We start from the raw sequence: 17,151 nt of genomic DNA on the forward strand, positions 1-17,151 counted from the left end.
CTAACAGATACAATAGGGTCCTTGCACTCCGTGCTCGGGCCCTAATAATAACTCTAACAGATACAATAGGGTCCTTGCACTCCGTGCTCGGGCCCTAATAATAAACCTAACAGATACAATAGGGTCCTTGCACTCCGTGCTCGGGCCCTAATAATAAACCTAACAGATACAATAGGGTCCTTGCACTCCGTGCTCGGGCCCTAATAAACATTCGAATTACAATAGGGTCCTTGCACTCCGTGCTCGGGCCCTAATAAATAAAGCGGATTGGTTAAGCATCGAGCTACACCTTTTCATCAAACCAACACATTTAGCCACTTTAGAACGTAAATGATGTATATGAGGTTTCCAACAAAGCTTGTCATCAATAATTACACCCAAAAACACATGTTTATGCACTCTCTCAATTGGTGTATCATTAATAATAATTTCCACTGGCATCTCCTTGCTTTTCCTGCTAAAGAGCATAAATTTAGTCTTTTTTAGATTCAAAGATAATTTGTTCTTACCAAACCAATGTTTTAACTTGTAAAATTCCTGCGTTATGTCACTAAGAAGTTTCTCTAGATTCTGCCCTGAACATAAAATGCTGGTATCATCTGCAAAAAGTATGAATTTCATAATGTTTGACAATTTGCATATATCGTTAATATAAAGTAAAAACAAAGTTGGTCCCAGAATTGAACCTTGAGGTACTCCACATATGATATTCCTATTTATAGATTTAGTATTACCAATCTGAACAAACTGCTGTCTATCTTCCAGGTAGCTCTTTAACCAGTTTTGTGTTACTCCTCTGATTCCATACTTCACCAATTTCCTTAGTAAAATATGATGGTCAATTGTATCGAAGGCTTTCTGTAGATCAATGAAAATTCCAATGCTGAATTTATTTTTTTCAATACAGTTGGTAATCTCTTCCACAAGTTCGATTAAGGCAAATGATGTAGATTTTCCTTGTCGGAAGCCATATTGACTGTTGAATAGCAGATTGTTTTTCTCCATAAAGTTAAGTAATCTGAGATTAAATAATTTCTCTAGAATTTTTGAAAGCTGAGGCAATAAAGAAATTGGACGGTAATTTGTAAAACTTTGCTTATCCCCTGTTTTAAATAATGGAATTACTTTGGCCGTTTTCATCTTAGTGGGAAACTGCCCACATTTAAATGACAAATTAAAGATATGTGTAAGTGGTTTGCTAATAGCTTCAGCAACATTCTGAATTGTTTTCATATCAACACCATCCGCATCCTGAGATTTTTTTTTACAACATGTCCTAATAGTGTCCAATACCTCACTCTCATTAGTAGGCATGAGAAACATTGTATTTGAATTTGACTCAATCAAATCACACGGAGATGCATCAGCGGTTTCAATCTTTCTGGCTAGTTCAGATCCAACATTGACAAAAAATCTGTTAAATCTATCTGCAATTTCTTCTTTGTCACTAATAACCATGCCACCGTCCACAAAATACTCTGGATAAGATGAAGTGTTTTTACTACGCCCAATTATATTATTCAATGTCTTCCAGATACCCTGAATGTTGACTTTGTTGCTGTCGAGTAATTTAGAGTAGTACACTTTTTTCCTTTCCCTCAAAATATGAGTTAATTTATTTTTGTATTTTTTATACTTCAATTCTGACTCAGTGGTCCTGTATTTCAAAAATTGTTTGTATAGGTTATTTTTCTTTTTGCACGCATTTATCAATCCATTTGTTAACCATGAAGTATTTACATTTTTGTCCTTTTTACATTTCCTGATTGGACAATTTTTGTCAAAACATGAAATGAAAATTTCTATAAAGGAGTTGTAAGCTGTGTTTACATCTGACTCATTGTAAATGGAATCCCAATTATAAGAGGATAGGTCACTCTTTAATTTTTTAAGTGACTGTTCTGATTTAATCCTACAATATACAAAATCATTTTGATTACGTATCTTATGTCTTACATCATATATCATGAAGATTGGAAGATGATCACTAATGTCATTTAGTAATACACCACTAACCACTTTACTATCAAAAATATTTGAAAATATGTTGTCAATTAAAGTGGCACTGTGTGATGTTATTCTGGTCGGTATTGTAATAAGCGGATGCAAATTATTGCTATACATAACATCCAAAAAATCATCCGTATTTTTGTGTTTGTATGGATTTAATAAGTCTATATTGTAATCACCACAAATTATAATATCTTTTGACTTTTTAATAGAAAATAGTTTTTCCATCCATTCGTTGAATACCTTAATGTCTGATCCCGGAGCTCTGTAAACACAACTTACAAGAATATTTCTTCTTTTCTGTAACATAATTTCAACAGTAATGCATTCAAATATTTCTTCCACAGTAAGAGACATATTTTCTATAAGTTGACAATCCATGTTTTTATCAACATATATGGCCACCCCACCTCCTTTCTTGCATGGTCTACTCTTAAAAAACATTTCATAGCCAAACATTTGAAAATCAGTACCTTTGTCTTCATTTATCCATGTTTCTGAGACAGCCACTATATTGAAGGATGTCTCGAAGCAAGACAAGTAGTCCTTCATATTTTCAAAGTTACTGTATAAGCTCCTACTGTTGAAGTGGATTATTGATAACTTGTTGTCCAATAATATTGTTTCTTTAAATGTAGTGTCAGTGATATAGGAGCATTTATTGCAATTTTTCAAAAAGTTGCTATCTGGATCTATGTCATTCAACCTGTTTTGAAATTTATAATCATACAACTGTGGGTAATCTAGATCCTCATCAGAAGAATCTTCTGATGAATTGTCGCTGAGGTTATGCATAGCAGTTGTTTATCTCAATAACATGAATGCAGGAAGAGCAGGTGAGCGGTCAGAGAGCAAGGGCCACATACAATCAAACAGAGACACAAAAAACACACATAACATAAACAGCTACACCACACCTCCAAGTTAAAGAAAGAAAGTCCACAATGCTCACTGAAATGACTTGAAAGTTTCAAAAGTAACAAAAAATTAAAATGTATTGAAAATGAAATAATCAATAATAATTCAGCCATACTTTTGAGTTGTTGATTAACAGAATCATTTAAAAAATCAAACTAATGAAATAGGGCTGGACAAAAATAATGGTACCTCCATAAAAGACTGAGAACTAATTGCCGAGGGGGTCATGATGAACTCAGGTTTGTCCTTTAATTGACATTACAGCTGTTTTCAAACCCATAATCAGTCAGTCTGCCTATATAAAGGGAGACAAATAGTTACGTTGCTGTTTGGTGAATATGTGTGTACCACACTGAACATGGACAACAGAAAGCCAAGGAGAGAATTGTCCCAGGACATTAGAAACAAAATTATAGACAAACATCGTAAAGGTAAAGGCTATAAAACCATCTCTAAGCAGCTTAAAGTTCATGTGACGACAGTGGCACATATTATTCTGAAGTTTAAGACCCACAGGACAGTAGCCAACCTCCCTGGACGTGGCCGGAAGAGGAAAATTGATGACAAATTGAGGAGTCGGATAGTTGGAACTGTATCCAAAGAGCCCAGAACAACCTCCAAAGACATTAATGCTATGAACTCCTAGCTCAAGGTACATCAGTGTCAGATCGCACAATTCGTCATTGTTTGAACCAGAGTGGACTTCATGAGAGACGACCAAGGAGGACACCACTGTTGAAAGGAAATCATAAAAAAGCCAGACTGGAATTTGCAAAAATGCATGTTAAACAAACCACAAAGCTTCTGGGAAAATGTCCTTTGGACAGATGAGACAAAACTGGAGCTTTTTGGTAAGACACATCAGCTCTGTGTTCATAGACTCAAAAATGAAGCATTCAACCAAAAGAACACTGTCCCTACTGTGAAAAATGGAGGAGGCTCAGTTCTGTTTTGGGGCTGCTTTGCTGCATCTGGAACAGGGTGTCTTGAAGTTGTACAAGGTCAAATGAAATCTCAAGATTATCCAGGCATTCTGGATAGAAATGTGCTGCCTAGTGTCAGAAAGCTTGGTCTCTGTCACAGGTCATGGGTCTTCCAACAGGACAACGATCCAAAACAGCCAAAAAACCCCAAGAATGGCTCAGAGAAAAGCGTTGGACTATTCTGAAGTGGCCTTCTATGAGCCCAGATCTGAATCTCATTGAACATCTGTGGCAGGAGCTGAAACACGCCATTTGGAGAAGACACCCGTCAAACCTGAGACAACTGGAGCAGTTTGCTCATGAGGAGTGTGCCAAAATACCTGTGGACAGGTGCAGAAGGCTCATTGACAAATACAGAAACTGTTTAATTGCAGTGATTGCCTCAAAAGGTTGTGCAACAAAATATGAAGTTATGGGTACCATCATTTTTGTCCAGCCCTATTTCATTAGTTTGTTTTTGAAAATGATTCTGTTAATCAACAACTCAAAAGTAATGGTTGATTTTGATTATATAATTTTCAATACATTTTAATTTATTGTTACTTTTGAACGTTTTAAGTCATTTCAGTGAGCATTGTGGAAATTTTTTTCTTTAACTGAGGGGTACCAACAATTTTGTCCATCACTGTTAATAGCGTGGAATAAATTGGTTCTGCTTTGCATATGCCCTCATAGACAGAGAAAAAAGACAGGAATACCATGTTTTGGAAAAAATAAAATGCCTTGAAGACAGAAAACTCAGACCCATCACATGTTTGATAAGTATTTAGGGTCAGAATCACTACAAATACTGAGTCGTATTTTTACTTTTCCAAACATCAAAAGCTAAATCTTGAAGATACAGATGCCTGCCTGATCTCCCATGGTCTCTAGCTTCAATTTTCACACCAAAAAAGGCTTTAGCTGAAAAGCTTCCCCTTTATCATTTGTTTGGCTGTGATGACCTGGGGCTTTTGCACACATATGTGTACCAGTGTTTTAAGGGTTGCTTTGTTTTGCAGGCTTACATATCAAACACAAGGTCATGTTCCCCCGTTAAAGCAAAACACTTTCAGCTACCATTGTGATTGCAATCCCATGCGAAACAAAGCCCAAACCTCTGTTCTCTGGACAAAGCAAGGTATTGATCATCAGAACTCACAGCTGAGATCTTTGAATTGTGCCTCTAATAATGGAAGATCTCCCTGTTTTGCTTCAGCAGAATGGCTTCCAGCAACATTACATGGATCTCTTTTACAGTTGGATTCTCTGTTGACTCTCGAATGTGAGTTATCAGGGCTCGAGGAAAACGAAACAAATTGCACTGTGTGGTGACTCCAAATGGAGCAGCCAAAAGACACAGAAACATAAGATTGCACTCAAAATGTATATGAGTGTTGTATTTTTCGTTTCATTTATCTTTCTGCCTTAATGCAAAAATGTCCTCATGGGTTTGTTAAAATATGTCTGTCCTTTTTTCAGCCTGTCTGTCAAAGTGCTGACATAAGCTCAGAAAGAAGGGAAAAAAAAGTTCTACATGCACAATATTCTCCATTTTTGAACCTATATGTTAAGTTTGATTTGACTCCAGAGAGACACTGACTCCAGACCATAAAAGAGCAATTGCTGTTTAGAGGGTCTATATTTGAAAGAACCTAAATGCAATGGGAGTGCTGAGCTAATTAGTACCAGCATTGTAGGTGCAGCATTGTCACATTGAAGCACCATGGTAACCTTCAGATCAGTCTAATCTTGGAATCAAGCAGCCCATTTTGAGCCCACCACTCTTGTGAATGATTTTTTTAGTGGCCATTGTAATGTGTTACAAAATGGCTAACATAACAAACCAAAACAACAACATCTGGATAAAAAGGTTTGATTACTGACAGATTTAACAATATATTTACTAAATACATAAATTACTATAACTCTAGGGCAGAAGTTGAGACAAAACTTCTAACAAATTTGGTGAAATCAATTTAAGGTGACAGTCAAGATAATCAAAGGCGACGTCACACAGCCAAGACGAACATTTGGCCCATATTGCACGGATGAAAATTGGTCATATGTGAATATATGGGGGGAAAAAAGAGAGAAAAGTTGTGGTTCTTAATGTGAAACTTTCACAGACGTATCACGAATGAACCACGTTACAACCACGGAAGAGGAACGAACAAACCATGCAAAGAACACATAAACCCGCTTCACTGAGTTTCTTCACTTTGACATTCACAGCACTGAGCAGAAATCACATTGCGTCAGCACCATGGACAGCTCCCACAGTCAGATTCCCCTCTCCCCAGTTTTAAGCCAGCTGCCAAGCGCCTGGCGAAGGGGCCTCTGGTGCTTCTAGGGTCGCATCTGTGCCCACCGTACACGGCCCTCTCCGGACACCCATCTTCCGCAGGACACCACCCATCAAGACACCTAACACCACGCCCGGCTGGGGGGAGAGGGACACCCCTGGAGACTGCTGGAGGGGTGAAAGATTATCCGATTTATTTGCCTGTCACACAATATGCGAATTGTTAACTATAAGAGATCATTGCACTGATTAAATGCAATTCATTAGTGATTTGTATGTCAATGACATCATTTTAAAGTCATGTGTGTATGTGCAATATGAAAGTTATACATACATGCATGAAAAGTCCGTCAGATATACGTGGAACGGGCGTGGAAAGCCACAAATCTGTTGCGTGTGCATACCATTGTGTAATATTTACGTAATAATGGCGTATAAACTATGTAAAAGATGCATAAACTGGGTAATTATTAACAACCAGCAATTCGGAACATCTTAAATTCAAATTTAGGTAATGAAATTCCCTGTAGGAATTAGTCAACTATCTTTGAATTTTGAACTGAAGAAAACAGAATATGTGCACACTCCACATATTCCATGTTTACTTTTTACCCAACTTAAAAAATCATATTATTTTATATTATATTCATATGATAAAGAAAAAACAAAAAAGCTAGAAAATTTCTTAGCAAAATCTGTATCTTAGTGATTTCAGCCCAAATGTTATTATTGGTGCTTTAAAGGCACGTCTTAAAGACTGACAGGAAATGAAAGAAATATTGACAACATAATTTAGCAAACACCTATGGGAGAATTAAATCAATTAGAACTTCACAGTATTTCACTCTAGGTAACATGATCAAACAATGAGAAGCAAAGACAGAAGCCACTTCCCCTATCCTTTTAAAAGTCCCACTTCATAGTCCAGTTTTCCACTTGCTTCTCACCTGGGGACATTTTCAAAGTGTTTCGTCTTTTCCTCTACTCAGTGTGTGTGTGGATCATATATTTTCTGTGGAGCGCATAGAGACATCCACCATGATGTGTTTATTCAATCAAAATGATTTCCCAGGACACCGCAGAGCAAGCGTGTTAAGTGAATTGAAACCCGGATTATTCCATGCCTTTCCCCTCATTCTATTTCTCTCATTCCCACAGTCTCCAGACAGAAACGCTCAGGGCCCAGTGGGGAGCTGTAAGTTTAAGTGGTGTTAAATATTTACAGAGAAGAAAGTATTAATTTATATTTTACTGGAAAGTCTTCCATCCATCCATGCTCCCAGTCAAGTCTCTCGTGGCATTGAGTTTCCGTGAATCAGGAATGCAAAGAGGAGCACAGAAATGCTGTGAAAGCATGCAGCATCCCTATTTTATGTCTGCATGCACATACATACCGGTACTACTACTCTTATATCCATAACAGTAGATTGTATTGGGCCCCATGCTTTTTCACCAATCATCTGTTATGACACAGAAACACCTCGTAGGTCAGTGTTCTAACGTCAGGAAGTAACAGAAAACTGAAAGAACAAAGCAAAGCCAATCAACATGTCCATCAAATCCAATCTGTCTTTAGTTTGTACGGCTTTTGCAGCCAAAAGGCTTTACAGACAAAAGTAAAATGTAAACTTCAAATTCTGAACAATTGGTAAAATTTTGAAAATAACCTTAAAAAGACGTAAAAGTAAAGTAAAGAATGTAAAATTGAACATAAAAACAAAAAGACGATGAAAGGACACTTAAAATCTAACTATAAAAATATTGTTTAAATTACATAAAAACAATTCTGTTAATGTATGAGCAATGGGACCTTGTTGGACTACTTAGGGCAGTCACAAAGAATTTAAGTAGATGTGTACAGGTGTCAAACGTGGGGTAAGAGCGAGTCAGGTGCTGAAATTTTTTTTTATGTATTTGTTTAAATAAAAGTGAGTCAGTGAAGTGCATAAAATAGGGGCAATTTCATTTTTAGGGCTATAATTTTAAATACTGTCTGATGACTTTTCCACAAGTAGAGACACCATTTCTTGTCATGGGGCACTGATCAGCAGTACACCTGCAAAATGGTCACATGTGTCCTTTTACCATGGCTAATTAATAAAAATTAGACCAATGAGTGTCACCAAATTTAGTTGTGGGGTTCTATAAGCAATCCTGTTTGTTTATTGTTGTTTTGTTTGTTTGTTTTTTGGACAAAAAGGCCTGCAGGGTGCTGCAGTGGTTGGCACTATTGCCTCACAGCGAAAAAGCCCAACATTCCAGCTGGGACCTTTTAGTGTGGACTTTGCATGTTCTCTCTGTATATGGGTTTTCTTCATGCACTCAGTCCAAAAACACACTGCATAGGTGGATTGGTGATTATAAATTGTTTTGTGGCTTGTGTGGCCCAGCGACAGAACATTCATTCAAACTGTTCATGGTGTACCTTTGCCTATCAGTTAATGGGACAGGCTCTGGCAGCCCGTGACCCCAAAAGGGTTTAACCAGGTTTGGATAATGAACGTAACAAACAACACCCTGAGAGGCATGGACATCCCGCAAGCTATCAAATAAAAAATAAAGATAAAGCCTTAGTCACATGCAGCTGTACGGGTCAACCCCTGCACGGGTGCTGCAGGTTTTTGGATTGATTCGTGAAATATTTGTAAGGAAAAAGTAAGTTACACTTATGATATAAGGGGGAAGCTGTTGCACGGCACCTTCTATGCAGCACTCCAGTCATTAGTGAGGTGCATGCACTGGCTCCTTACTGACTGCGAGGAATGCTGCATGTATGGAGTGTGCAGGTGACACGTAAGTGCTTGTGAGAAATGCAACAAGTGTGCACTCACCACTTAAACAGCACACACTGAGATCCTAAGAAGTTAACAGGATTTGGAGGGGTCGAAAAAAATGAAAGATCTGCCTGTATCTCACCTACTTCCTTCTTTACCTTCATCCGTTGCTAAAAGTCTCACTACAACCTGACGCCCACAGCATGCCCCGAAGAAAAAATAAGCATGAAGATTGTTGCCTTACAGGCTCACCGTATTGACAACCCTTGTCTTGTGCCTCCTACAGATTTGCCTATTTTTCACCTGCAGACAGCTTGTATCCGTCCATAAAGGCAGTTGGGATGAAGTCTTCAGCTGTACATCTGTGGCAGATTCAGGTGCTTCTGAGACCCAACCAAATGCTTTCACCATTACACCACGTGCTAACCAAGACTGAACTTGGAGTTGAGCTTCTGCGCTTCCACATTGAGAGCTTAGGTGGCTGGGCCATCTCCTCTGGATGCCTCCTGGATGCTTTCCTGGGGAAATGTTCTGGTCACGTCCCACCGGACTAAGACCCTGAGAAGACCCGCTATACACTGAAGTAACTATGTCCCTTGGCTGTCTTAGAAACGTTTTGTGGTGACCGCGGTGCAGTGGTAGACCTCTAGAAGCTGACCTTTGATATGAAGATCGCAGGTTTGGTTCTTCCCTTGCCCATCCATGTGTCAAAGTGCCCTTGGGCAAGACACTGAACCTAACATCGCTCCTGTTGGTTATAGGTTAGCGCCAGTGCCATCAGTGTGTGAATGTGTTTCCTGGGCGACTGGGACTTTGACTGTAAAATGCTTTGGGCCATCTAAGAAGGTAGTAAAATGCTATATAAGCATATGCTATTTACTGTCCACTTTTTCCAGCTCTGAAGTGGCTGAGGTGAGGAAAGTTGGGGCATCTTTGCTCAACCTGCTCCCCACATTTTTGGATGAGCAACAGAAAATAGATAGATGGTGCATTATCAACATTAGCAGCAGAGTCAGCACTCTTGACCAGGCATGTGCCCTCATAGCATCCTACCGGTGCCGTTTTTGCCTTGAAACAAAAAGTGTCCTAGTACCCTTTTTTTTTTTTTTTTTTGGTATTAACATCTATTAATTTCTGTTATAAGTACAAGTAAAAAGTGCTCTATCAAACACGTTTTTTTTAACATGGGGGTTCTAAACTGCTGCATCTGTTTTTGCAGCTCCGCTCGGACTCAGAGCCGCCACAGAGAGTTAGGGACAGCCGGGGACAGCGGGGAAGCCCCATGGACCACTGAAGAGACGAAGTGACAGTGAAGAAACATAAACTGGTCAGTTCTGGTCTAACTAGCAGCCGTCCACTGGTTTAAAAAGCTTAAATATGGTTCATATTTTTAGAAAAAACGCCCTATCTTAGTCAAGGAGTCACTTTTTACTTTTGCCAGACATCTGAACACAGGGTCAGGAAGTTGGGTACAATGTTCAAAATAAAACTCTGGGGGAATTTTTAAAATAAATGAACAGTATTTATGGAAAGTTTGAAGCTTCATCACTACGGGTCTGACACTAAATGTATCTGTTGATTGTAATATTATCTGATTAGAACTGTATTCTATAAGCTCTGTATCATGAAGTTTCACCATCTTTTTTGTATCAAAATCTTTCCAATCATAACAAAAGCCAGTGTTTAGAGGATAGAATGCAAAGAGAATTTAGCTGTGAATCCCAATCTAGATTCACATTGGACACAGCTGTCAGAAACTGGAGGTGTAGAAGGAACATAAAGATTTAATAAATAAACCTATGCAGGACCAAAAAGAGAGAAACAAAAAATATAAAAAAGCAAATGACCTAACAAGGTTGAACTAAAAACCAGACACTTCTCTCTGAAGACAATTGACAGCAAGAAGGAAAGCTGTGGATGATAACATAAACCTGAAGTGACTGACAGAGAACAGGAAATGATCAAAAACACCACTGAAAAACTGTGAACCAATTCGTGTTGACAATTATCTGTTAACATAAAAGAAAAGGCAATTGTATCACTTTCACCCACACTAGCTGAGTATTTGTCTGTTAGTAGTTACTTTTTAAATTTTACTTAATTACTGTGCTGTTGTTTTTTTTTAAGCACACAAATTTGTTTTTTGCTGCCCTTTTCCGACTTTGAGCCCCTGCCCCTCTAAAATACCGTGCATGTCCCTGCTCTTGACCATGCTCACTTGCCAGCAGTTTCCCTTAATTTGAAGAAATTCTTTGAATGGGAACCCAGTGCTTCAACTAAACTAAGTTCCCATATTAGATGGAAACTGCACTTCTGTAAAGCACTGAAGCCGACCAAAGAACTGCCAAATGCATAGTTTGAAACACTTTTTGTTATCTTGGTTTGGTCTGCAGTTTTCAATGTGTGTAATCTTCTGAGAAAGTGTGTGCGTTTGTTTTGCATGGTAGCCTGCCGATTGAACTGCTGCCACTCCTAGCTGAGTGTGTGTAGCAGCCAGATGGGAAACACTAGGGTCAATGGGACTGACACATTACCTCCAGATGAGCGCTAGAGGATCCATAGCGGACGAGAATCGCACATGCACACATGAAATTAGTAAGTTTACACGTCATAGTACTCAGACGGAGCTGCAGTGCAAACGGCAACATTCAATAAGTTTGAATAAGTTTCTGTTTAGTCCTTTTCATTTCTGAAACATGGGGACATTTAGGAAAATCAGACATTTAGAATCGGCACTCAGCATAACTAATTACCCTGCTGATTTTTAAATAATATAAAAAAAATTACAAAATAGGATTAAGGTGAAAAATTAACAACTTTTAAATTGTAAGAAAGGGTCAATCCTGATATAGTAGAGGTAAAATAACAGTCCAGTTCACTTTTGATCAGTATGCTTCATGGAAGTCAAACATGCGCTAAAAATGAAGACACTAAACATGTGTGTCTGGTTGCACACTGTTTGTCTTCATTTAGAGCAGAGACAGGTGTAGTTGATTAACCTGCTGTGAGCACTCGTGTGTTTGGATCCATGTTGGAGTGAACGCGGTTGTGTCTCCGTCAAATGGGGGCTCACAGTTTGCCCCCAACACATGGCTGCTGTTTGTCCTGCCACATTCCACAGATCTGTGAAAAGTTACTCTGTCTTTTAGTTTTAGATTCATGCATGTGAACATGATTCTTGTTCAGATATGTATTTTGAGTTGGAATCTTGTCTACACACCAAATTTAGCATTTTTGGAATTAACTTCTTGGTGGATTTTGGAAGCTATGCAATGATTGTGCATGCACACTGCAGAGTTTCTGAATAAAATTGCACTCTACAGAAAGAAACTCTTTGTTCTGATTCATGGTATGTGTAAACATTAAAGCCCTACACGTTTTATTTGAAATTACAATTGAAATGATTTTAATTCCTGTAAGGTTATACCAAACAAAACAGTTCTGAACCACATAACATAATTGAAAACAGGCAAAGAAATGTGAAGGTGTAATCTCAAAGGCAATGTTTGAAAGCAAATTTGTTAAGACGTAATATTAGATTAAATTTGTGCTGTAATGAAGAGGGAAATGGTTTTTAGGGCTCTAAGTGTATGTGCGTGTGCTTTTTGTGTCAAGTCAAGCTATTCAGGTTTTATGTGATTTAACAGTAGCAGCACCCCATGCTGAGTTAATCTTATAAGAACACGAAGCTGTGTTTGTCTCTCAGATGAAGTCTGCATCCTGGAGACTCCAGAAAATGACATGAAAATATGCTGCTGCTCTCATGACATTGTCTTTGTGGTGCAGTTGGAAGACAGCTGAGAAAAAAGGCCTGTGAGGAACTATGGCAGGCAGTGAATGTTCAAATCCCTTCTCATGCACTGAAATGAGGAGAGAGAGAAAAAAAATCACACTTTGGCATCTCGTCTTATGCCAGACACACTGGCAAATTCCCACACAAACACACATACATGCTGTCTCCATGCGTTCTACTGTTACTGGTTTGATAGAGGAAGCAAAAAAAAAGTACATTTAACTCAAATTTAAAGCGATTTAACATTAAAGAGCGAGTACATTGAAGGAAAATTGTCCCAAAACTAAAGAAAGAGTCTAAGAGGTTCAAATGACAAAAACGTTTGCAAGATTTCCCCTGAATTGACATGGATACATCTGTGGGGTACCTCTGGGTAATTACAAACTCAGATGTATCCCAGCTCCCAACCATTATTCAGCATCACACTCTTATGAATGAAACAACAAACTAATGCACACACGACAACTTCTATATGACCGAACATCAGCTGGAAGATAAGGCATAAATAAGCACAATGTCTTTTTTTCCTTTTGGCTTTTCCTGTCAGGGGTCGACACATTGAATCAGCTTCCTCTATCTAACCCTGTCTTTTGCATCCTCTCCTCTAACACCAGCTACCTTCATGTCTTCTTTCACTGCATCCAGAAATCTCCTTTTTGGTCTTCCTCTAGAACTCTTGCCTGGCAGCTCTAGACTCATCGTCCTTACCGATAGATTCACTGTCTCTCCTCTGGACACATCTGAACCATCTCAGTCTGGCCTCTCTGACTTTATCTTCAAAACCTCAAAAGCACAATATGCTAGAGTTAAGTAACAGAACCATAAAGAATCTGTGACCATAAAAATATTTAAATAAAAAAATATTTTTTACCTGGAAATATTTTTTTATTTTCCCATGCATAATGTTACTTCATTATCCCATGGCTTCTCAAGTAATGTTCATAGTTTTCCTTATGGTTAATTTCCTTTGGAAACTGAGCACATGCAATGCATCAATTGGGCATTATGCATGGGGTCACACACTTGCAATTTAAGCTTTTACATTTAGGAAAAATACGAAATCTCCTTTTCTTCTCCTAATGTTCCTGTAAGTAAATGTGGCAGCCCTTTGGTAAAGTGACCCACATTTATTCCCCAGTAGTATTCGTAGAAGGAATCAAAGCTAGAGTTAGCGACCAGGAGTTTAGTAACAGACGGTCTCTGATCAACACCGTTATAAAGTTAAAAAGATTGCAAAGAGGGACAGAAGCAAATAAATCAAACGAAATCAACTCCAGCATCCTCTCAAAACATATGAAGCAGGGCTGATATTTTACTTCCGATTTAAGGTTTGGTTTCCTGCACAGTCTCAGAGACTTTTATCTTTTGGGGAGTTAAGAATGTAAAGTTTACTCCTCTGTGGTTGGCAAATGCATGGTGCTTCACTGAAAATATTTTGTATAAAGAAATATTTGAAGGGATCAGAGAGGATGCATGAAGAAGGAACAGTGGAGATAACAAATATGCAGGCTGCTGGCTAGAATGGAACGGGCCAGAAAAGCAGCCATGGAGCACGGGTATGGGAGCGAGCCAAATCCAGGAGCAGCAGCCTGGCCCTGGGTCAGTCTGCTCCAAACTCCCCCACTGATCTTCACCCAATTAGCATGAAGTTCCATCTGCTGCCTGGAGAGACACACAAACACACTGGTTTCAGCACCAATACACAAACATTTCCCCCACGCTCATATGCAAAAATGCTGACACACACACATATACGCACGCAGAGCTTTCATTGCCCACAACAATTGCTCAATGACAAGTTAAGTGATAGCTTCAGCAGCCTCCTGCCTGCTAGCCAAATGTGAAAGAGGCAGACTCAATATCATGCTCACATGGTCCTGTTCTGTGTGTGTGAGTGTGTGTGGGTTTGTGTGTCACATGGACAGCTCTCGGTATTTGCTGTGGTGTTGTGATGACAACATCAGTTTCAGGGCCCTGACAGAAGGGTGCTCCTTTCTAGGCTGACTGCAGGTAGGCTGTTCGCCTCTCTCCAAGCCCCTTAATCTCCCTTGCAATCAATATTTAATGACTCACCCCACTATGAGACAAAGACAGAACATTATGAAAAGCAAAAGACGCAAGAAATGGGGACATAGAGCAGCAATTTGTCACTATTTCTTGTACCTGCCAACACTAATTCATGACATTCAACTTTGACATTGGCATGTAGTTGCGAGAAACTGACATTATGAGCTGGATTGCATGAAAGCCTAAGACTAATGTCTGCAGTCAGTCAACTGGTTTAGACAAAATGGTGGTTTAATGAAACTCCCTACTTATTAGTTAAATATCCCAGTAAAAGAGCTGCTTGATTTTCTGTTTCTTATAAAATATCTTTGGTTATCAAAATCAGTATTTTTCACATTTCCTTTTTAGTGGTATTACATATGGTGGGAGGTTGATTTCTTAAAAAACGTACACCATTCCCACCAGAAGTGCTGTGGGACAGCTCAGATGGACAAACACAACAGAAGTCAAATAAAATGAACAAATAAAAGCAAAGTTACTAGTTAGTGTTTTTCAGTTTTGTCTATAGCTAACAGTAATGAGGCAAATTAATTCTGTTTGTGATTAAAGAGCATCGAGCCTAAACATTTTTCTTCATTGATGTTTTATCCAGACATGTTGTTTGGGTCATATCCAGGGTTACTGTATGTTTACTCCACTTCCTGCTCCTCTCTATTGACATTATAGTTTTTGGCAATGCTTTGGAATAATGCTCATATTTTACTCCAGTTACTGTGTAGTATTTCTTGAAATGATGATGTACTTGCAGTGTTCCCCCACCATATGGCAGTTCACCCTCTGGGGTCTTGCTGTCTTGCAACTTTACATGCTTTTTTCTTTTTAGAATGCACTGTGTTCTGTGTCCTGATTGGCTGTTGATCTTGTCAGTCAATCTCCCCCGTATCGTGTCTACTGTACAGAGACGCAGCATGTGCAGCTTGCCAGAGTTACAAAAATATTCATTGTGATCAGATCTTTGTTTGCATTCTAAAATGCTGGACTAATATTTTTATGAGCGTTTGAACTTTGAGAGTTTAAAAAGCAAAGAAAAATGTGAAGATGTAGGAAGTGAAGTGTGTAGTGCGAGGTTTTACAGCCTTAAACATTTATGGTCCTTATTTGCAAATTGCAAAGATTGCGGGTTATTTATGGAATGTATCGAAACGAGGCAACACTTTATGTTGGTGAAGGTTCTCATTTATCCAGATAGCGATGTCTTGAAGTTGAGTCAACTGGACTTAAAATCTTCCCTGAAATGTTTTACTTCTCATCTAAGTGGTGTCATCAGTCTGAGTGGTGCAGGATTCAGTCCACAATCCTGCAACGAAATGGCTCATTATAGAGAAACAACGAAGAGAAACCAGAGTATACGTCTGTCATCTTCTAATCCTCTAGCTCCATCATCGGTTCGATGTGTGTGGACTTTTGATCTTCTATGGAACTAATAAAAAGGCAGCATGATAAACTGGAGACTAACTGTCAGAGGCCTCCCCCTGTTTTGAGGGAAAAGTTATTAACATGTACACCTCCTATGAATATTGACTAACATGTGAATAACCAAGGAATAATGGCATACAAATAGAAAATCTAGATTGTAGTTATTTTGTAAATACTACTCCATTATCAGGAGGTTCAACCTGTAGAAAGACAAAAATGTGGGTTGGAAAAATAAGTCTCTACCCTATCTACAATTTTTCTACTGGCTTCCGAATGAATCCCTAATGACAAATTACTTAAAACCTTTTTACTATAATCTAGATTGGAATCAACTTTGGAAGATTCATTACCTGAAACTTGGTATTTACACAACAAACCTTTTCTGGAACATTAATTAAATTCATTTTCCTCATTCATCCATTCGTCTTTGAAACCTGTTTTGTCCCTTGCGGGGTCATGGGGCAGCCGGAGCCTATCTCGGCCACTCGTGGGTGAAGGCAAGGGACATCCTAGACAGGTCGCCAGTCTGTCGCAGCATTAGTTAAATACGTTAAGATAATGTAAGACAGGCCAATGTGATGTTTCCATAGCTAGATCAACTTTAGCAGACAGTGCTGTGAGTGGTGTGCAGAATCAGATGTTGTCTTTTTCAAAAGCACCTTTTGTTCATTTATTAGTTTGTGTCCTTCTGCCACTAGGAGGCAGACACTTCACCCCCTCTGTCAATGTGAAACAGCTGCTTTCAGCCTCACTTCTTTCTAACGCCAGCGTCGATAAAAAGTTCAGATTGTTCTGCAGTATGTGCACAGGTTTTATGATCCACACTGTTACTTAGTCACTTAACAGGATGCCCTCTGTAATGATGCAATGATTGACTACTGTATGTACACTATTATCTAAGGTTAA

The sequence above is a fragment of the Oryzias latipes genome, chromosome 1 (assembly GCF_053564925.1).
Source record: "Oryzias latipes strain Hd-rR chromosome 1, Olatipes_Hd-rR_3.1".
NCBI classification, from domain to species: domain Eukaryota; kingdom Metazoa; phylum Chordata; class Actinopteri; order Beloniformes; family Adrianichthyidae; genus Oryzias; species Oryzias latipes.